Source organism: Jatropha curcas, chromosome 2, assembly GCF_041381405.1.
Source record: "Jatropha curcas cultivar XTBG-Jc1 chromosome 2, XTBG_Jcur_1.0, whole genome shotgun sequence".
Lineage (NCBI taxonomy): Eukaryota > Viridiplantae > Streptophyta > Magnoliopsida > Malpighiales > Euphorbiaceae > Jatropha > Jatropha curcas.
The window spans coordinates 6,896,015-6,920,422 of NC_143152.1; the positions used below are offsets into that span (position 1 = coordinate 6,896,015).

Here is a 24,408-nt window from a genome sequence, read left to right on the forward strand (position 1 = left end):
CAATAAGGATGATCGGACATCTACTAGTGCCTATATAATTTTTTTAGGGAAAAACCCAGTAGCCTGGTCGTCAAAGAAGCAGAAAACTGTGGCGAGAAGCTCCACCGAAGCTGAATATAAATCAGTAGCCTCCACAGTAGCTGATTTAGTATGGGTCCGAAGTTTATTAGATGAATTGTATGTTCCAAGACCCACATCTCCGGTGATCTACTGCGACAATTTGGGAGCTACGTATGTTGCAGCAAACCCGGTATTTCACTCCCGCATGAAGCACATTGCAATCGATTACCATTTTGTAAGGCAACAAGTGCAAAATGGAACTCTTCAAGTTACTCATGTCTCAGCTAAAGACCAACTTGCTGATATGTTAACCAAGCCATTATCATTCGCCGCATTCAGCAATTTCAGAACCAAGATTGGTGTTACTGCCGGAACACCATCTTGCGGGGGCGTATTAGATAAGATAACAACGTAGACCTATTCAAGCCTACTCTGTTGTATTTAGATGTATACAAGTTCCTTGTTTCAAGGATTAGAAGAGTCTGAATACATGTATTTAACACACACTTGTATGTGAATACAATTACCACTTCTTCCAAACTAACAGATCTACCCTTTATCCCACTAAATTTTCCAAAGGTTCTAGTTAACCTCAACCCTTTCTGTTTTTGGCAGAGTATAGAAACTCAATTGAAGACATTAGAATCTCTCTCACGGAGAAAGTTGCTTGATAACCTCTTTCACAATAGCTTCTAACCTAAGCTATTAAACAATTGTTTATCAAATAAAACCTGTCTACTAAAGATTACAGAATCTAAATAGACAGATAGAAATGCACATATAAGCACAGGAAAACAGTTTTCCATATTAGAAAATCGTTTAGAACACAGAACCGTTTTTCAAAAGAAGTTATAAAAATTCTTTTCTCTTTAAAAATAAAACATGAAGTGTAAAGATGAAAAGAAAAATGGAGGTAGATAGTAAGTTTTGAGAGATAAAAGATGTGATCAATAGGTGATATTCTTTAAAACAAAAACTCTTTCTTCACCTTAGTTCAAAGCGGTGAAAATTCCTTTTTATAGAGAGATTTGTGACTCTTGTTTTTAGAAAGTGGATATTTCATTTTGAAATCAGAATATTTGTTTTCCTTATTTAGAAGATACGAAAATCTTAGTTACCAAAAATTTTTGTTTTATCCTTTTGGTAAGAAAATAAGAGATGATCTTCCTTTCCTTTAAACATAAAGATTTTCGAAAGCATTTATTTGGAAAATATTTTGCGAAAAGATTTTACTTACTAAAACGGAAAAGAATAAGATCTTCCTTCGTTTTAGGTAAGAGAATAATTAAATTTCTTTAGATCTTCAACGAGGATTTCCGAAAAAGAAAGCACATGATTTATTACCAAAATCGTTTAGAGATATAATCTCTTTAATTTTAGGTAATTGAATCATTTTTGATTTCTTTTAGAGAATTTCGAAAACAATTATGATGAAAAGATTTATTTTGAGAGAACCTAATTTTCGAAAAATATTTTTAATGAGAGAAAGATTAGTTTTTTTGTGCTTATAGATGAATTTTCTCTCTATCTTACAATGTATCCTAAATGCCTTGTTCTGTTTTCTTTCCATAAGAATTCTGCATAAAATAATATTAGCACAAATAATATAATTTAAATTTATTTGTTTTGTTTTTAATCATCAAAATTCTGAGATTAGAATTTGACCCTTGAGCCAACAGTGAAATGGACATGATAGAGAAATTAGATTTTAGGAATTTTGGGGAGAGGGAGAGATGGATTTTTTAAAGGCGCAAGGGAGAGGTGATTTTAGAATTTTGAGATTTTTTATGAACCGGTGCATTTTTACTCGAGCTGAGTTTTGTTATATTTAACCATGTGTCAAGAGTGGGATCCCGTTTTTCCTTTGTTTATTATTTTTTGACCTAAATTTTAAATTGTGTACAATTATTACAAAGTTAGAAATTGAGGTGTCTACAAGTGTTAAAGTCATTTTAAGATGTAATTGTTATAACCCGTAAAGTTAACGGTATTTTAAATGAATTATTCTTTGTCAAAACCTAGACATAACTACATTAAGAGAGGCCAGGATTCAGTCAAGCATTTCATCCAACACTCTCAAAGCATGGTTTAGAAAATTAATAGTGTGTTTGGAAACAATTTAGAGAGGAAAGAAAATATGGGAGGAAAATAAAAAAAGAACTTGTCCTCTTGATGTTTGGATATTTGAGAAGAAAATAAAGAAGGAAAATGATTTTATAAATAGTAAAATTATGAGTTTAACTTTTAATTTTTTTTTCAATAAAGTATAATAAATAGGAGTTAAAATTGTAATTTTAATCATTTTTCTCCAACTTCAACTTATATAGGCTAGACACACTTAATTATAAATATTTTCCGTTCATACAGTAAAATAGAAAATTTTGCAATTTGAGACAGTAAATTTATAGTCAACCCTTTAAAATACAAGAAATTAGTAACAAGATTAGAAATAGAAAACTTACAAAATGAACTTCATTAATGAACATGCAGAATTTTTTTTTTTTTTTTTCAAAATGAACATCCAAAAAATTTTAATTTGGGATCATTCAACTCAAGTCTGGATGACAGGCCTTCGTGAAATTAATGTGCTTTCTTAATCTGCTTTCTGGTTGCATCTGGAAATCTTTCCAAAATTTTTTGCTAATATATTTTTTATTTAAATTGAATTCTAAAAGAAAACATAGGAGTAAAAAATAAATAAATAAACAATTAATTACCAGTCCAAATTCGCATAATAGCCATCAACAACATGTGAATATTAAATAATGATGTGAGAGTTTCGAGAGGAAGATAAAGAATAAGGTGTAATAAGATCAGTATTGTCTTTCTCATAATAAAAAAAAGTCATGTGCAAATCACATGGGTTGCTTAAACAAGTTTGTGCACTGTTGTCCATTTCAATAAAAGTGGACTCGAATTCACCTAAATCAGTATTTCAGTAAGGATACACTAGATTGCAAGTTTTTTTAATAGTTGAGACACTTGATTGTAAGTTTTTTTTTATTCAGATATTAAAATAGAAAAAAAATTAGACGCTATATATATAATTAACCCTTTTTTTTATAAAAATAATCAACTGCTCTAATACCATCTTCAATTGGTCAAGAATACTCTCTAAAATGAAAGGAGAAAAATATCCATCAAAATAATAAAATAATGAAGCCACAGTTTAACTGTGACTAAACTCCGAGCCGAATTAGATGATCCTTGTAATGGGATCCGAACGCTAGTAGATTACAAATAAAAAATCTCTAATACCATAAATAGAATATTTAACTTCTTATAATAATAAATTAATATATTACAAATTCCCCACAAATTTTATCTTAAGGATATTTATTTTTAATTGGTTAGTAATAGCATGATAATATTTAGTGCATCGATCACCACCCCGAGGCCAAAAACTGCGAGATTTTTGAAACCAGAAAACCTCCTTCTACTGTAAAATCAAATTATACTGAGGTAGCAAATCCTTCTCTAGATTAAGAAAGAAGGTAGAGACCCCGACGCTGCAAAGCTACCTAAACCCCTTAATACAATGAAGGACCCACTTATTATAATGGATATTACCAAACACATCCCGATTCCAACTATAAGTCTACTCCTGAACAGTAAAAGAGCACTAGATATAGAAGAATGTGGCTAAGCCCAAGTTGGACTCTACCACTGCTCGAAAATCTTCCTAGTAGCCTAAGCAGCTTCAAACTGAAAAGGTTTAACCACAGGGACAGCAGAAAAACTTTTAATAGCCAACAACAAAGGAAATAATCAGAAACAAGACGAGGCAAAGACATAATAGACGCCCTCTGGAAAAGCAAACCGCTAATCTAAATTACATAAAGCCCTATCTAGATGCTCCTGAATGACCCCAACACTGACAATAGAACGAGTCCATGTAAACTGACACCATGAGCAACCTAAATCCATCAAGGAACAACGGTCCAGTTATACACAAAGCGTTATATAATTTAAAACAGAAGTAACAACACCACCCCTCTTCTCCACAAAGTTAGCAATATCATTAAAATCATTAAAAAGCAGCCAACGCGCAACCATTTGACCAGCAATATCAAACATTCGAGACCAAAATCAATCCTTATGATAGGCTTTTTCGCAAGTGTACGAGATCATGACAAGTAATAAAGAATGAGTAGATTATTGTCCCAAGAGGATTGTATACCAAATACCAAAATTGTGTTAATCCTACTATTATTTAAATGACAGTAAGGAGAATTATTTTAAGAAATTAAATTAAAGAAATAAAAGAAAATAAAAGAATCAAGCAAGACAATTTGATGAAAGAAAATCAAGGTTAAAAACTACTAGGGATTTTGATTTCACTTAATTCTGTTTAATTATTTTATTAGTTTGATAATCAATTTTAACTAAGGGAAACAACTTTAAAATCACTAACAACCTCTCCCGATGTATTGTTAGCTCTTTTTAACCCGGTCTAATTACCTATCTCTCCAATAACACAATCAAACATGAATTAAATCATTATGTTTTTATGGTTTGTTTATGAATTCATAACCTAAGGTTGTTAGCTTATAAAAACCCCCATGAGTCAAACCATATAGCTTTCACATTAAGTTATTATTCTCATATAATTTATACCTTTTCATATCAAAATCCTTCTCCCGATATTGATTAATGAAATAAATCAAACCAGGGGAGAAACCTCTACCTGAAAGCGTTAAGTTCAATAATAAATTATACTTTAAATAAAGAAGAGCAAATCTAATATTATAAATCAAAATCGAAATTAAGCTACATCAAATCCCTAGTATGAGAGTTTAGTTCGATATAGTAATTAAATAAAACTCAATTAAACTTATAAATAATCCCATAAAGAATGATAAACAAAAAGAGAATTTAGAAGTAAAAACTAGTCAACGATAGGCTTGAATGACCTCTTTGAATCTTGACACCAACTTGAATACTTGAAGTCTTAAAAAGAGAGAAAATTATGTAGAAAATAATAGAACAAGAGATGCATTCTACAATGAGTGAATTCTCTCTTTATATAGACGTTCTAGGGAAACTCCGACTTCGTTTAGGAAATAGAGCCTATATTGAGTAGGAAATCTTTTGGAGATAGGAGACTGTTTAGGCTTTTAATTTAGTCTCAATTAGGACTCTCCCATGCGATTAAATAGGATTTAAACTTGATTGGCACATCAAGAAAGTATCTCATATGGGCCCATGCAAGTGGTAGGGACTGGGTTGGCGTTCTCGGCTCAAAGCGAAACTTGATCTTCAACACGGGCATGCTACGTTACATGGGCTAGGCATGCTGGAGCTTGAGTTCTAAGGAAAATCTGTGGCACAGGCGTGCTGGTTTGCATGGCCAGGGCGTACTAGGCTCTGAGTTACCAGGATGGATGCAGCACGGTCCGTGCTCAGGTGAGCACGCCCTTAAATCGATATCATTCTGTGGCACAGGCGTGCTAGACAGCATGGTTAGGACGTGCTAAGCTCTGAGTCTCCAAGCTGATTTTCCTTGAATCCTGCACGGGCGTGCTAAGTTGCACGGCTAGGGCGTGCTAGCCTCTGAGAGTTTTGCTTTACTTTGCTCTTTTCTGTATCAAAATCCTACAATTATCTTGAAGATCAAGTGAGTAAAGTTTCAATGAAGCTTTGAACAAAAACATAACTAAAACTGAATAAAACTAATTAAAGTGATTAAAACTACTAAAAAATCCTAACAAAAATTATATTAAAATTACTATAAAAATAACACATATCACCTTCTAAGAACGACAGGACTAGTATAAACGACAGTTAAAAACCAAACAACATAACCAAGCACAAATTTAGAATAATGCACAAATTGAGAATTAACTTGTAGCTCCTGAACACTTCAAGAATAATTTTGCCACAAAATCCACACACCACTAGCAAAACCAATAGGATGAGAAAGAATAAAATTCAAAAAACCAAGCTTACGTGCTACAAAAATAGCATGAGCATCAAAGATACGAGGGCTCCATAATAATCAGAGTTCAGGAAAGTGCAATTTATGAACTCCTTAACTGGAATTCTAAAACCCCTGTTAGCCACAACAACACAATTCCACCACAATAACTTTTAAATCCATAAAAAAAGAATTAAAAAAAGACACAGGAAAAGCACCTTTCAACGAGACAGCTGAGGGCTACGACTGCGACTATGACTACGAGGAGCGACAGCCAGACACACAGTACCTCCAGCTGCAACACCACCAGAAAACTGCTCTTCATTACCGTCACTAGAAGAAGAACTTGATGCCATTATCGTCACTAAAAGAAGAACCTGATGCCACATAGTCAGCACCAACCCCACCAATGCCAACAAACTGCGAGTGCAGAATCGAAGAAAACCTGGCAATGACTAGTGGGTCAGGCAGGTTAAGATCTTTCAACTTGTCAACACATTGCAAACTCGACTATGAGACCCATCCTTGACAATATTCAAACCCACACCCACAAAATGAGGCGTAGGGAGATTGACCAATGATGATAAAAATTTTATAATAGTTGATTTCTTTTAAAGTATCATACCATAACTATATAATAATACAAATTTTACAACTATATACAATTAAAAATTCATGTTTCTATCGCAAAATTAATCAATCTATTAAATACTACAATTAGGTTGAATACAATGTGCAATTAAGTTAAACAATATAATCTAAAATTAATTTCTTAAACTCCCTAAATTGTAATGCATTAAGAGAAACTAGTAATTATTATACCAAGTCTTAGTCCGCTATGAGACCAATAATTAAAATGGACAAAAATTATAAAATTTAATTAGGATTTTAGCTTTTTTTTTTTTTAAGAATAATTACTCAAACGAAACAATATAATTGGATTCTAAGTTATATTCAAATTAAAATTTTTATACTTCTTCTTTCAAAAAAAAAAAAAAAACTTTTATACTTCTATGTTTGAGAAATAATTATAATGTCCTTAATTTATATTTCCGTCTCATAATCAAGTCATTTTCTTCAAAATATGAGTTCTTTAACGTAGTCAGATACACTTTTTGGACAAAATTTGCTCGCTTTTTGGATGAAAAAAATTGTATTTTTTGGACGGAATGATCTTAGAGTGGAATAAAGCACAAGTTAGTGAGATCATAATTATTTTTCAAACGTAAAGGAATTTAGGTGTCAATTTAGACATTTTTTTTTTTGAAACCTACAATTTAAACATAATTTAAAGACCCAATTATACTTCACCTTGCTCAAATATTTTTTTATTAATTTCATGGGGCCCATTCCCCGTTGGCCCTAATGTAGCTACATGACTACATCCTAGTTAATATCATTAATAATATGCATACTCCGGTTGGCATGGTGGATAGTCAACGCCAGCTACATTTCAAAGAAAGAAAATAATAATTAATTCAACAATAACAGCTATAAACCTTTATTTCAAATTAATTGGGGTAGCTACGGGAATATGTTTTTTTTTTTTATTCTACCTCTACCTCTATTCATAATACTTATTACATTTAAAATTTCACATTTCTTAAAAAAAAATATTAAATTTGTCTGAAGTTACAATAAATTATTAAGTAAATTAACTATATTATCTTTAATTTAATATTAATTCTCTAAAAAACCATTAAATTGAAGTAATAATTGTTGGTCCTATACAGAGGGTAAACATGGAAAAATAATTTATTACTCCTTGAGACCACAAATGTGACAAATATTTTGAAATAAACTATTTTCTCAAATGTAACAAGTATTATGAAATGAGGTAGTAGTTAACTCTGTCAACATAAATTTAGTAAAATATAACCGACTCCCTAAGTTCGGATAAGAAGAAGGGTTGCAATAGATTGACCGCCTCCTAATATGAATTATTTGAAAAAAAATTAATAAAAAAAAATTCTTTTGGCATTTATAGTTATGTATTTTCTGATGATTTATACTCCATGGTCTCACACTATAAGTAATTTAAGGTTTTTGCACGACGATTAAATAAACAATTAATTCTTCTAAAGTAAACAATTAATTCCTTACACTATAAGTAGCAATAAAATCAAAGGTAATTTGATCAAATTAGTCTTTACCTCAAAACCAAGAATTACTTGTGAAGGTAATTATTGTATCTAATATAAATAAAAGTAACTGTGAAAAAACATCATTTATTATTCCTTGAAAATTTTAAAATAACTTATATTTTAGAATAAAATAATTACCAAAAAAAGACTTATATTTTGAGACAAAAAGAGTATTCAACGAGACTGTTTTGGAGCAATCTTAAAAGTGCACTTATTAGTTTGGTACATTCATAAATATTGTTCTTGGAATTCTCTTTAGCAATACGGATTCCATACCCTTATTGATAAGAACGAAGTTCCAAATCTTAGCTATTTTACTATCCATATTGTTCTTTTTTTTTTTTTTTTTTTTTTTTTTTTTTTGAATTCACTATTTCTATAGCATAAATGATTTATGATTTTTTTAAATATTTAATGTCATAAGTCTCAATCATCGGATTTACATATATGAAAACAATATCCTGTTCTCATATGAACTTAGTCACATTAACATCATGCAGTTAGGAAAAATTTCCAGTAGCTCTAGCAAAGTGGAATATCTTTATAAGGTTCAGAGCTTATTGTACTCTCTTATACATGTGTCTGCATTCACTCTTTCAAAAGCCAAATGCTTTTCTCTCTCTCTTTTTTCTTTTGTTTTTTTTGGCCATAATTATAAGGATGGGGCGTAAGACGGGGAGTGTGGGACTCTCGGAACCTGACCACTTAACGAGTAGTGGAGTCGTCTTACCACTTGGCTAAAGCTATATCTCCTTTTTCTCGTAGTATTTATTTCCTCGTATGGGCACACAATATATCAAATCAATAACTAACTACCACGTTTTCAAAAAAAAAAAAAAAAAAAAAAAAAAACCACATAAAGAAAACTATTACTCCCTGCATTCTTTTTATATTGAAAAAATTTTTATATAGGAAAATTTTTTTATCTTTGATGTTCTTTTTATATAGAGAATTTTTGCTTAATAGTATCTTGAGAAATAATACAAATGTGAAATGTGATTTTTAATCAATTTCCATTGAAAAAAACAAGTGTTGATATAGGCAATATGAGTGTTGATTAAAGTGGAGTTTGAATAGAAAAATACCACTAAATTTTCAAATTGACCACGTTGAAAGAATATTTACGGACTTTATTGAATACTTTAAAAATTACGTCATATTTAAAGTACGTTTTCAATAACTAAATACAATTTGAAGATTAAATGAGCACAAATTTTCATATTTTTCACACAACTTTTCCAAACAAAGGCAAAAAAGAAATCTTACTTCAAAGGTTAGAGCATAAACTTCATTTTTTGCACCCCTTTGTATTATTTTTATTCCAACAAAGCATTTGCCTTATTTAATGTTGAAACGTAATTAAAGGCATATTTGATATTAAAGGAGAAATTAATGAAATATTAGAGATAAATTAGAAAAAAAAAAGTTAGTTAAAGGCATATTTAATTATTTTTATATAAAAGAATTTATGGAATATAATAATGGCAATATTTTCTTTTTTTTTCCCTGACATAAATACTCTCATTTAAATAAAAAAGATTTATTGAATTGATTTAGTTTATGGGTGACCATATACTTGGAGTGAGTAAATCATTTTTTAGATGTTATTAGAATAGTATTTTTATTTTATTTTAATTTATTTATAAAATTAAAAGTATATTGACGCAGAATTTTAAAATAAAATAAAATAAAAATATAATTATAATTGTAAAATTATTTTTCAATTCATATAATAACTAGGTAAACATCCGCACGTTGTAAAAATAATTTTATTTTATTTAAAAAAATTTTAATCTAATTAAAAATATAATAATATAATAAATGAAAATTTGAAAATTGAGAATTTAAAAGATTTAGAATAAATTACGTTTAAAAAAATTATATAATTATCATTACTAAATATTAATTTTAAAAATTGAGTTTAGTCTATTGATATGGATGGATTTTTACAATATATAAATAGATATATTCATTTGTTAGAGAAAGCAAGGTTATAATTCTTATTGATATTATTAGCTTTTTTAGACCAAGATTCTCTAATAATTGTTATTTAATATTATTAGCATTTTTTAGATCAATATTTTTTTTTTTTTGAAATGATCCAATATTATATATTTAAAAAAATGTCTAAAGTGATGTAACATAGAGAGAAACAGAAGAATGTGTATATATAAACATTTTTTTCTCAAGAGATATAGATATATAAATACCTATAGATCATATCTCTCTCTCTCTCTCTCTCTCTCTCTCTCTCTCTCTCTCTCTCTCTCTCTCTCTCTCTCTCTATATATATATATATATATATATATATATATATATATCACTTTTAAAATTTTAAATTTTTTTCTCTTTATATCTATTTATCTATATCTAAGAGTTCATAACACTTCAATTTTTTTTCTTTTTCCTTAAATATTGATTGTCACTATGTCATATTATATTAAATCATATTCAATTCTTGCAAAGACTGTTGAACGATTTTCTTCTATAAATAAAAGAATTGCACAAAATATAGCTCTATTCAGCAAGAATGTTTGAGGAAGTGTTTAGAGTTTTGACTGTGTCAAAACACTATTTTTATAGATTATGGTGTTCGGTGAGGTGGTATATAAAATAATTTTTAGTGAATAAGATAGAGTTTATTAAAAAGTTAATCCAATTAGCGTTTAGCGTTTCTATATTGGTTGAAAAATTTTTTTTTTTCACCTTGCTCTTAATTAACTTATATTAACAATTTAAATCTCAGTTTAAAGTCTTTCTTTCCAATAGTTACTATGAAACTGCAAGTTTGCAATAATTTTAAAAAAACTATATTATTTTTGTCACGACCCGTTTCCATGGACCGGACCGGCACTAGGGCCCAGGTAAGCTTAAGGCCCCCGAGGCCCGTAGTAAGCCTAAATTATCCAATATGTCTACCTATCTTTTCCAATTTCATCAAAACAGTAAACCCATATACAAACATCTGGCCCAAACTCAAATAACACATAATGTATAACCAGGGCCTATTCACAATAAATTATAATCACGTTATGGGCTTACTGGTTCACCTGCAGCTAATTACCTAACATTTAATTTATAGTGTAGTGCTAACAATAAGTCCAATATTAATACACAACCCTATAACTGCGGAGTCTAAAATAATCTGATAACGGAATAATTTATACATCCAAAATTAAATAACATGAATATAAAGTTTACATTTGTAACTCTGCGGAGAAGATTGCAGAGCTTCAGTCGAATCAGCTGCTTCCTAGTACCTGGGAGGTTTGTTGGGGGGTGAGTTTTGCAACTCAGTGAATAATAATAAATAATACACACCACATACAGTCAAGCAAAATGCACCCTAGTATACTGAATGAACACACAACAGTCAATCATATGACATTACATCAGCACCCACAAACAATATCACCTTCAAATAATCACATCACGTGGAAATTAGTCAGTGGCGTCACCTAAACCCCCGACGAGCCGTCCTCTCAAACAGCCCATCCTCTCAAACATGTGCACCCGGGGAGCCAATCCCCCATATCTGGCCGACCGGTCTAATCCTCACTTGACCAGTCCTCTCAATATTTTATTTTACATTCTCTCTTTTCTTTTCCATCTCATCAACATCATTTCATCAATTCATCAGGTGCACACGGGGGCGCCGATCTCCCATTTACCCGGCCGACGGTCCAATTTCATCAGTTCATCAGGATCCATATTTATCGACCGTCCTCACAAACCCAGGGTGACCCACTTCATCCTAACTCCACACAAACAGAGCACAGTATATACACAGCACAAATAATCAAACAATTCATTTATCATAATACACCAATTTCATCCAAATGCACAATTATGCATAAGTATAATTATAGTGATCATAACATAATATATTTGAGAAAATACAATATGTAAATATATAAAAATGTAATGTTATGCAAATGCAGTGTTGACATGCATTATTTATTATTACTCACAGTGATGGAGAGCGAAGTTCTAGCTTTGATTCTGTCCTGGAGGAGCACTAGATGGACCCGGGCGATCTACGCAAAGTTAGAACGACACAAAAGAAAATAATTCTATCAGACAATATTTCTTTACCACTCTAAGAATTTTATTTTATATTCTACATTTTTTTTTTCTACGTAAATAAATCTCGATATTTAATTTCTTTTCTGTACTAAAATTTTTATTTTTCTATCTAACTCTATTTTATTTGTTTTCGTCTGAAATATATTTTATTTCCTATTTTAGTTTCTACCAAGATTTATTTTATTTTTCTACCGAAATTTCGGCAGCATCTCCCCTAAAAATTGGACTATCCACCTGTTAAAATATCAACAATTTATCTAATAACTCCAAACCACACAACCCATCCATCGGGCAATCAATCAATCTAATATTTCCATCCTCCAAACTCAACATCACCACACATTCAAAATTATACATTACAATAACGTTATATCGAAACTACCTTCATTAAATCAACAATAAAATTATAAATCTAGTAACTACTCACAATTACTAAATTAAATTAACTAAATTAATTCACTACAACCAATAAATTTAATTTAATTAACTACTATTACTAACATTAACTTAACTAAACTAATTGACTACAAGTAATAAAATTAATTTCATTAACTAATATTACTAAATTAATTAACTTCAAATAATAAAATTAATTTAATTAACTATTATTATTAAAATGAAATTATACCAAATATATATTGTTGCCGGACTTTTTGGTTAACCGGAAATGGAGGTTGGTGGCCGGAGAGGAGGGTGGCGATGGCGGATCGACTGCGACAGCAAGGTGCGGCAGTGACGCACGGTGGCTGGGTGGCGCGATCAGCTGCTGTGTCGCCAGAAATGAAGACGCAGGCGCAGTGAAGGGAAAAAGGAAAGAAAGAAAGAAAAGAAAGAAAGAAAAGAAAGAAGAAGAAGAAGAAGAAGAGAGGGAGGAGGAGGCGCGGTGGCTGTGTTGGTGGAGTGGAGGTGGGGCGCTGGTGAGGGTGAGAAGTAAAGGTGCAGCGCTGGAGATAAAAAGAAAAGAAAGAGATGTTTCTAGATGGTTTGGGTCGAACCGGTTCGATTCGGTTCAATTCGTCCCAAATCTTTGATTTTCAATTGGTTTTCGACTTTTTCAATCGGTTTTCGGTTCGATTTCTCACAGTGTTCGCAATAAAATATTAAAATAAATTTCCAAGCTGTCGGTTTATTAAATTTAATTGGAAAATCTTTGAAAATAAAAATTCGGGTTGTTTCAGTCTTCCCCCCTTTAAAAAAATTCGTCCTCGAATTTTCTAAGTGACAAGAAACAAGGATGCAACAGTTGTTTACGACAATGGTGGCTATACTTCTCACATAATGCTGCAACTGCTAAAAGTTATGACATTCATATTAGGAGAATACTTGTTCTTATGAGCAGTTAGATATCTACCTTATCACCATAGTTAATTTAAACTTGAGTTGTACTATATCTACAAGTCATCAAATCAAGTAAAATATTCATAACCCAAGGCACAGATTTGTCTCTAGTAGCCACCGTTACGCGTAAGAATTTAAGTTCCTCATAACATTTGCTCAAGTAAGAGTTATTCATCTCATTAACCATATATCATGTGACCTCCATTGATGTATCGCCTCATTTATTCTCTCACTAGCTATTATAGGCAGTGATCATCACTCAATAAGAAGCTCATACACAACCAAGTATTTACTCTTACTGATACAAGAATCCATATATTCAATCAAATTTTCTACTATCCCAATTTAGAATCCTTATTTCAAAATTCAAAACCTACATGCTGACTCATCCATTTTCCATCAATTTCAAATATTAATATCATTGCTCCAATAATCTTGGAAGAAGTTTATAATTAGATAAGATGGTCGCTGCCAATTCAAGGAGATTTTCGATTATCATCAAGTTCTACCATTAAGTACCATTTGATCATTTCTAATTGAAGAGAACAAATTTATGGCACTACTACAAGCTTATTTTAAACAAAATCATGACATTTCTCTAGCTACTTGCTATCAACTGATAGGAGATCTTGGCTTCTATCCCAAGCACATCACCTATTTAACAACTTAACCATTTTCCAACCAAAGATAGATATACAGTCTCTTTTCAAATCCTACTAATGAGAATCTCGTAAAAACAAGTAGTACAATTATGTAGAGAAAATTCAAATTCATAACCAAGTCTCTATTTTAGTTATTAACTTCTCTATCCCTCTTCCCAAATTATCATATCATACCATATCTTAATTAATTATGACAACAACTTATGCAACTAGCCAAATTAGTTGTTGCCATGCCGGATAATTCTTAATTCATTTTCTAAAATTTGCTAGTACCATTCTATTATACTCAATTCCATAAAGAAGTCCAGCCTAGATATATATATCTATACATTTTTTTTTTTTTTTTTACAAGCTTAATCAAAATGTAAAATTCTCCAAATTGTCGTTTATATCCAATTTACTTATTTCTTCTGTCTTTAATCAATCTTTTAAACCTAAGTTTACGTATTTAGAAATCACGAATCCTAAACAAGTAGTGCCTTTTGCTCTAGTTAAGTAAGAGATTAAAGATGTTAATCCTATAATCTAACTCTTGATTAAACTATGTCCTTTGTTTTATGTTTATTCTTAATCCCATGAATGTCTATGAATATTCAGATAACAATATCGTTGGGTTATTTCTTTTCTACAAGTCTATCACCTCCAAAATTTGTAAAATTTATACATAATACGATGTAGGAATATTTTCAACCTTAATTATGTTCTCTCTATGTTCTTTACTCCAAATAAGGTTAATACCTCATTGAATTCTTCAAAATGGACCTAACAAATTAAGTAGTCTCTTAAGCCACAAGATATGTCACATCAGCCATTTATAACACAATAATATTCATTCAATCATAATTGCCACCAATTACTAAGAACTTCAGAATAGCTTTACATTGACTCCAATCATATCTTAATGACTCTCATCCTAATTGATATCTCAATAATTCCATGAGCAATTTTCATTTATTAATGATCTGATCGACACCCATGAGCTGGCATTCCAATATAATTAAGAGGAAATCTTAAACCGTCCCGTTATCACATCCATTAATCCTATAGTTTATATTTTCAGTTTTGAAATACTACCATGTATTCTCCTCGCTAAAATTGTTAAACTATCCCAAATTCACCTATTTATTCTTATACCAAGTTTCACTGTTCCAAACAAATAGTAAATTCAAACTTAGCTAGCTTACTAATGAAATAAAATACTTTAATTACATCCATGTTCTACTAAAGACATAAATATAACTAACCTTCTTTATCCAATAAAACAAGTATCTTGCACGAATTGCACTAATAAATAGAAAGTCCTTATGTTTATATGCTTTCCACAAACAAGTTACATGTATTCACATTCATTGTCATCTTAAGCTAAGTCCCATGATCTTTTATCAACTCTTATTCCAAGTTATTACTATTAATAACACTTATCACACTATATTTATAAGCTCAATGTGTGGATTCAATTAATATAACTCATAAAACTATTTTCTAAGCAGATGCCATCAAGTTACAGAAGTGAGAATTTTCTTATCTCTTTCTCTCAAGTAGAAAGTCTTTCTTTCTGAATATAAATACTAAGTTCTTTCGTCATCGAGATTACAATCCTTGAATCATTTATCTATTTGTATATCACCACACATTCAATAGCTTCCTACATTTGATCTCTTTTTAGATTTTGAAGTTACTATTTATGTACCACTAACTTCTCGAAACTCACCTCGCAAAGACCCGATTACTCAACTCATAAGTTTGTTTATATTATTTATTTAATATTCTATTAGAATTATCAACGACAGTGATGACTATTTTAAACCTCAAAGCCATTTCCCTACCTTCAATAGTATACATCTTCCATCTTTCTACTTTTAATAATATTTCACTTCTTTTTGTCTAACTACCTATTCTTAACTACTTATTCTAAAGCGTCTTTTAACTTTCTAAATTTTCATAAATCTGAAATTTATTTACAGCATAAAATTACTATTCATGATCAATTAAATTCTTAATATCTACCTAGCTCTATTCTTCAAAAGATATAATAAGACACTGTTCAATTATACAAATATTATTCTCCTCTATTCTTTATATTCCAATTATGTTCAAGCTATAATTTTCCTAATATAATTATCACCTAATATAATAGCATTTCAATCCCAAAATATAGAGGTCTTTATCTTAAATCCGCTGATGTATCATTATTCTTCTTCTTTTTTTTTTTTTTTTTTTTTTTTTTTTTTTTTTTTTTCAAATCCTGTTACCCATGAACCCTAATTTGTTAAAACTCTAAATACTGACTATCCTCATTTAAATCATACTAATTTATACTCTTCACGTTTCTGTAATTGATTCTTTTCTTAATATCCATATAATAACAGGACTAGATCCATCCTAACTTATCTAATTCATTAGTATAACATCAATTCAATAATTGGACAGTTATCTCTCCATGTCCGATGTCATTCATCAATACACTTAATCATTATAGCCCACTGTTTACATAATTTCCTTATAGAGTCGTTTCTCGGATCATAGAACCTCCTATTAAACAAAAATCATTGTTTGTAATTTATATACCATCGAGTGTGCAACAACTATTTTAAACATCAAAAGACTAAATACCATTAGCTTTAATTATTATTTATACCATATTAAACCATAAGATGCCACAATCCACACAATATCCATCACTAAGTACATAAAGATTAGAGTACTTTATCTCTTACTAAGAATCACAATTTACTTTTCTTATAACCACAATAATTTATATTATTCCCTATATGCACACACCAAAAGAAATAGTTGCTGAATACAACAATACACTTTACTCTACCAAGTAGTCATTACTCATAAATAAAACTCACTTCATATAGTAATTCCACCAATATTATTTATTATGAAAAATACTCATCACCAATTATTATAGCAAGTCACACCAAATCCTTCAATATTCAAACCTTATAAAAATCATGTATATCCATTCCATCTAGAAAAATACTCATCTCAATAATTATAAGCAATTCTACTAACCAACATCATGTAAATTTCATCAAATACATATACTAATTCAATACTCTAGTTAAATGGATTCTAATGTCCTCAAATTCGAATCATTTAGTTCTCTTATTAAATAATTAGCAACTCTATTTCAATTCCGCAGGCACACGTATACAAACATTCATGCAGTCTTCAATATATATATTCCATATTCAACACGTATTAAATAAAAATAGTATACTTTCATCATTTAACTTATTAATCATATATAACTTATCTTCTTACCTACTTAAATTATATATGAATATTATTTATTCCATAGAAAGATTTTTTGCTTAAACCATCCCTTAGCATCAGTAACTAAATCACATTTCTAAAGAACAAGGATACAAATTTTAATCATTAAACAACTTGACTTTATCCTAGCTGCGAATAACGCTGAATGGGAAAGCAAGGAAAACTATGTCAAGACATGACAGGAATTACTCCGCAGTTACTTCTAAACTTATAAACCTATGCTCTGATACCACCTTTGTCACGACCCGTTTCCATGGGCCGGACCGGCACTAGGGCCCAGGTAAGCTTAAGGCCCCCGAGGCCCGTAGTAAGCCTAAATTATCCAATATGTCTACCTATCTTTTCCAATTTCATCAAAACAGTAAACCCATATACAAACATCTGGCCCAAACTCAAATAACACATAATGTATAACCAGGGCCTATTCACAATAAATTATAATCACGTTATGGGCTTACTGGTTCACCTGCAGCTAATTACCTAACATTTAATTTATAGTGTAGTGCTAACAATAAGTCCAATATTAATACACAACCCTATAACTGCGGAGTCTAAAATAATCTGATAACGGAATAATTTATACATCCAAAATTAAATAACATGAATATAAAGTTTACATTTGTAACTCTGCGGAGAAGATTGCAGAGCTTCAGTCGAATCAGCTGCTTCCTAGTACCTGGGAGGTTTGTTGGGGGGGTGAGTTTTGCAACTCAGTGAATAATAATAAATAATACACACCACATACAGTCAAGCAAAATGCACCCTAGTATACTGAATGAACACACAACAGTCAATCATATGACATTACATCAGCACCCACAAACAATATCACCTTCAAATAATCACATCACGTGGAAATTAGTCAGTGGCGTCACCTAAACCCCCGACGAGCCGTCCTCTCAAACAGCCCATCCTCTCAAACATGTGCACCCGGGGAGCCAATCCCCCATATCTGGCCGACCGGTCTAATCCTCACTTGACCAGTCCTCTCAATATTTTATTTTACATTCTCTCTTTTCTTTTCCATCTCATCAACATCATTTCATCAATTCATCAGGTGCACACGGGGGCGCCGATCTCCCATTTACCCGGCCGACGGTCCAATTTCATCAGTTCATCAGGATCCATATTTATCGACCGTCCTCACAAACCCAGGGTGACCCACTTCATCCTAACTCCACACAAACAGAGCACAGTATATACACAGCACAAATAATCAAACAATTCATTTATCATAATACACCAATTTCATCCAAATGCACAATTATGCATAAGTATAATTATAGTGATCATAACATAATATATTTGAGAAAATACAATATGTAAATATATAAAAATGTAATGTTATGCAAATGCAGTGTTGACATGCATTATTTATTATTACTCACAGTGATGGAGAGCGAAGTTCTAGCTTTGATTCTGTCCTGGAGGAGCACTAGATGGACCCGGGCGATCTACGCAAAGTTAGAACGACACAAAAGAAAATAATTCTATCAGACAATATTTCTTTACCACTCTAAGAATTTTATTTTATATTCTACATTTTTTTTTTCTACGTAAATAAATCTCGATATTTAATTTCTTTTCTGTACTAAAATTTTTATTTTTCTATCTAACTCTATTTTATTTGTTTTCGTCTGAAATATATTTTATTTCCTATTTTAGTTTCTACCAAGATTTATTTTATTTTTCTACCGAAATTTCGGCAGCATCTCCCCTAAAAATTGGACTATCCACCTGTTAAAATATCAACAATTTATCTAATAACTCCAAACCACACAACCCATCCATCGGGCAATCAATCAATCTAATATTTCCATCCTCCAAACTCAACATCACCACACATTCAAAATTATACATTACAATAACGTTATATCGAAACTACCTTCATTAAATCAACAATAAAATTATAAATCTAGTAACTACTCACAATTACTAAATTAAATTAACTAAATTAATTCACTACAACCAATAAATTTAATTTAATTAACTACTATTACTAACATTAACTTAACTAAACTAATTGACTACAAGTAATAAAATTAATTTCATTAACTAATATTACTAAATTAATTAACTTCAAATAATAAAATTAATTTAATTAACTATTATTATTAAAATGAAATTATACCAAATATATATTGTTGCCGGACTTTTTGGTTAACCGGAAATGGAGGTTGGTGGCCGGAGAGGAGGGTGGCGATGGCGGATCGACTGCGACAGCAAGGTGCGGCAGTGACGCACGGTGGCTGGGTGGCGCGATCAGCTGCTGTGTCGCCAGAAATGAAGACGCAGGCGCAGTGAAGGGAAAAAGGAAAGAAAGAAAGAAAAGAAAGAAAGAAAAGAAAGAAGAAGAAGAAGAAGAAGAGAGGGAGGAGGAGGCGCGGTGGCTGTGTTGGTGGAGTGGAGGTGGGGCGCTGGTGAGGGTGAGAAGTAAAGGTGCAGCGCTGGAGATAAAAAGAAAAGAAAGAGATGTTTCTAGATGGTTTGGGTCGAACCGGTTCGATTCGGTTCAATTCGTCCCAAATCTTTGATTTTCAATTGGTTTTCGACTTTTTCAATCGGTTTTCGGTTCGATTTCTCACAGTGTTCGCAATAAAATATTAAAATAAATTTCCAAGCTGTCGGTTTATTAAATTTAATTGGAAAATCTTTGAAAATAAAAATTCGGGTTGTTTCAATTTTACACAAAAATTAAATAACATAATTTAATAACGAATTAATAGAGGGACATGTGATGAAATTGTATTATTATTTTAGAAATGATAGTGATTTCAATTTATGTAGTCGGACTACACCCATAGATTGACAGAAAAATAATAACATATTATATAAATCATTTCTTTCTTTTTTTTTATATATAATGAGTTCACCTCTATGATCATAAGTTAAAATTATAATACAATATTCAACTGTCCATTTTTGTCATTTTAAATCAAATAGCTATTTTTACTGGATACTTTTATTTTAAACAACTATATAAATAGCTAACAGCTAATATTTAATAGCTAATAACTACAGAAACATTTAACAGCTAGTAATGCCGAACAGGTTCTATATATAGGGATCTGAAATATCTATATATCTATCTATCTCAACATTTAATAAAAGCAAATTGTGAAAATAATTGGATTTTTAGGAGAAATAATAGGATTTCCTAGCTAAAACATTTTAATAAATTTCGAGATATCCTAATATAGTTTATGGCAATAAAAATTTTTTAATTTAATATATATATATATATATATATATATATATAATATTTGAATAATTAATATATAAATAGATATTTATAACTTTCAATTTTTTGAATTTTAGAGCTCTTTACCTTAGTTTTTTAAAAAATTTTTATTTAAATACTACACACACAATATTTGAGTAATTTATACATAAATAGATAATTATTTATGACTTTCAAGTTTTTGATCAGAGATTTTTTCATTAGTTTTTTAAAAATTATATGGTGCACACACACACATATAAGAAATTTTAATATTTTTAGTTCACCTAATAAATATTTTAAAATTTTACTAATCAATTTTAATAAATGTTTATTCGTTCATTTAATCCGTTTCTATTTAATTTATTTATTTTAAATTATCCAAAAACTTGTGTTTAATTTATATATTTTAAAATTGCAAATAAATAATAACATGTAAAAGTTACTTAATCTAAGTATACGTGTATTTATTTATTATGTAATTTCTCTTTTTATTGTGTAAAAATAAATGAAACAATAAAATCTTTTAAAAAAATCATAGATGCTAATTGAAGTCTAATTTTATCATTTTCAAAAAAAAAAAAAAAAAGATTAATCTTAGAATTAATAATAAATTTTCATTTAATCATCTATAATTATTTTCTTAAATATACTTGATTTTTTTAAAACCGTCATATCATATTAAAATTAGTTTAAGTATAATATTATTCTCTTTAATATGAATTTTATTTAAATAGAGACAAATTTTAATTTAAAGTTGTTACACATAAAATCATATTTTAACACTATAAATATGTAGAGAATATAAGAGAATAATTATAACCATACTTAATATATGATCTATATTATATATAAATGTGAGAATACGGAGAGTGAATAATAGAACTTTTGGTAGTATTTTTAAATATTCTAAAATAACCTTAATCATGGCCAATTAAAAGATTTTATTTTTAAAAATATTTATAACATTTAATTGTAATTTTAAATATTTTAAATATCATATCAACCTTTAATCTTCTAATAAAATTTTATCTAATCAAATGTTTGCTTAATTTCAATAACAATTTAATATAGATCATTTAATTTTTATAAATATTAACATAAGAGTATATTCAAAAAAATAAGCAAAAATTATAACCTAAATATATTAATTAAATTTTCTTAATTTTATGTGCAAGTCAAATCAGGTCTCATATTGTAGGACGACGGGAATAAAACATTATATAATTAGTTTAAAGTTTTCATAAATAAAATAAGTTTAATTAATTTTTTTGTAAAACATTATGCTATGTTTGAAAAGAGGGAGGAAGTAAAATAACACTGTCAAAAATGATCCTATTCATTTTCGTTTAATAATAAAGTGAAAATTAGGTTAGAATGGCACAAAATAAATTATTTTACACTCTCCTTAACATTTCCATCCAAACCTAATAAGAGATTTTAAAAATTCAAGACATTTCACTCTCTATTTTACATCCACTTATATCATTAGCTCCATCTAAACGAAACATTAATAAAATTTATGTTTTGTCTGGATGAGTAAAATACGTGTAGATGTAAAATAGGAGGTTAAAATATCTTGAAATTATAAAAATCTCTTATTTGATTTAAGTAAAAATATAAAAAGGGTGTTAAATATATTTATTTTACACCTACTTTAGCATCATTTTCATTTATTTTAGAAGGAAAATTCCCTCCTCTTCCCAACAATGACTCCGTGCAGAAAAGTGAATACCTAATAAATGCCGGTGGAAAAAGAAAAGGAAGTTGTCTGCTGCTATTAATATGTAAGGTAATGGTAGTTCTGAGTCATAAAGGCTGGTTGGTTGAAAAACTATTGACATTAGGCAAAGATCGATGTGCAGTAGTAAGTACCTAATTACTCTTGTAATTAATTCTATCCATCAGTGAGTGAATTTATTGCTGCAACAGTGAAAAACAGCTATGGTGAGGACTGTCATGAATCTAAAAATAAAATTAATTTTGTCAAATAAAATATGAAAAAGCTCATAAAAAAATAAAAAAAAATAATGAAAATTTGATTAAGGAAGTAATTAATTCTCCTAGATTATAACAAATTTAAGGATAATTTGATTATCTTAAAGATCAATAGTTGCTTGTGAAATATTTATTGTATTTAGTATAAACAAAGGCAATATTTAAAAAATATTATTTATTATTTTTTGAAATACACAAAATAATTTATATTTTGAAATAAAATAATAAATAAAAAAAATAACTTATATTTTAGAACTGAACTGAAGGAGTAATTCAGTAGAATTAGCTAATGACTTTGTAACTGAGGGTGCTCCTTACTTGATCAGTCCTTGAAAGTAATTTAAAGTATCGGTGGCATTAAAGAATAAGATTAGTCATTGTAGATAGGGAGACCTACCTAGAATAGGACATGGAATTACGTACAAAAGAGATTGAAATTAATTAGCCTTTCGTTTTAAAAGTTATTAATTATCTTAGATTGTTTTTCAATTAGCATATTAATTGTTAGACAAAAGGGCACATACATGTTACGATGGAACCACGTACCGATCTGGTGGGAGTATGATTTAATTTTAATTCAGTGAGTTGGAGATATCTGTAGTTAAGACCAAAAGAAGGACAAAGCAACTGCAGTCACTTTCCATTAGCATAATTTTATCTTTAAAAATCAGTTAATCATCATTATTTAAAAATATCATCCAATCAAAACATAGAAAAATAAATAAAAAAATAATTGTAATAGAAGAAAAAATAGACTAATCAACAAACAAAGAGGCTCAAAAATTCTCTATGCTTCAACTTTTGTAGTTATATAGATAGATTTATAGATAGACAAGAAAAAAAGAGAGTATGAATAGTAAAATAACTTTTTTTCAAAATATTTTACTATTTTTGTGAAAAACTGAATTATATAAATTTATAAGAAAAAAGAAAATTACTACCTTCTTAATATTTTTTATTTTATTAATTCACTCAAAACCTCTAATTATACTCTAATGACCCTTTTTTGATTATAATATTTACCTTTTACAATTTTATACTTTCGCTTTTAATTGTTATTATTTTGAATATAGTGGATATTAGAATAAAAAATTAATATATATTCAATACCATATACGCAATATTTTTATTTACTTCAATAAGTTTTAATTAAAATTTTAACTTGAAACCTTACAACTCTAACATAATGTCATATACTCCTTTCAGTTCCAAATACTTATTATATTTGAATATTTCACGTCTTATAAGAAAATCATTTAATTTGTTTAAATTGTAATAAATTATTAAGTGAATTGGATATACTACTTAATTTGTATAAATTATAATAAATTATTAAGGAACTGAAATAATTACTATTACTTATATAAAAAGGGTAAAAATAAAAAATTAATTTATTATATGTGAGATCTACTAACGTGATAAGTATTTGAAAAAGGTTAATTAATGTATATGCAATATCATTATTTACTTGAGTAAGTTTTAATTAAAATTTTAACTTGAAACCTTACAGCCTAACATAATGTATGATATTTCATATAATTCCTTCGTTTTTAAATACCGGTTACATTTGAGTATTTCACGTTTATTAAAAAAATCATTCAATTTGTATCCACTATATTACACTTAATTTATGTAAGTTATAATAAATATTAAGGAACCGAAGCAATCGGTGTTACTTACATACAAAAAGTAAAAATA

General features: G+C 29.3%; 1 long non-coding RNA gene across 1 annotated transcript; it reads right to left on the reverse strand.

The window, feature by feature from the left end:
• Nucleotides 1-11,023: 11,023 nt before the first annotated feature.
• On the reverse strand, nucleotides 11,024-19,926 carry LOC149498157 (uncharacterized). The gene is made up of 5 exons (XR_016319421.1): nucleotides 19,624-19,926; nucleotides 18,881-18,946; nucleotides 18,110-18,168; nucleotides 12,093-12,158; nucleotides 11,024-11,381 (listed from the first exon to the last, which is right to left on the reverse strand). It is a non-coding gene; the product is annotated as an uncharacterized LOC149498157 (long non-coding RNA).
• Nucleotides 19,927-24,408: the final 4,482 nt, after the last annotated feature.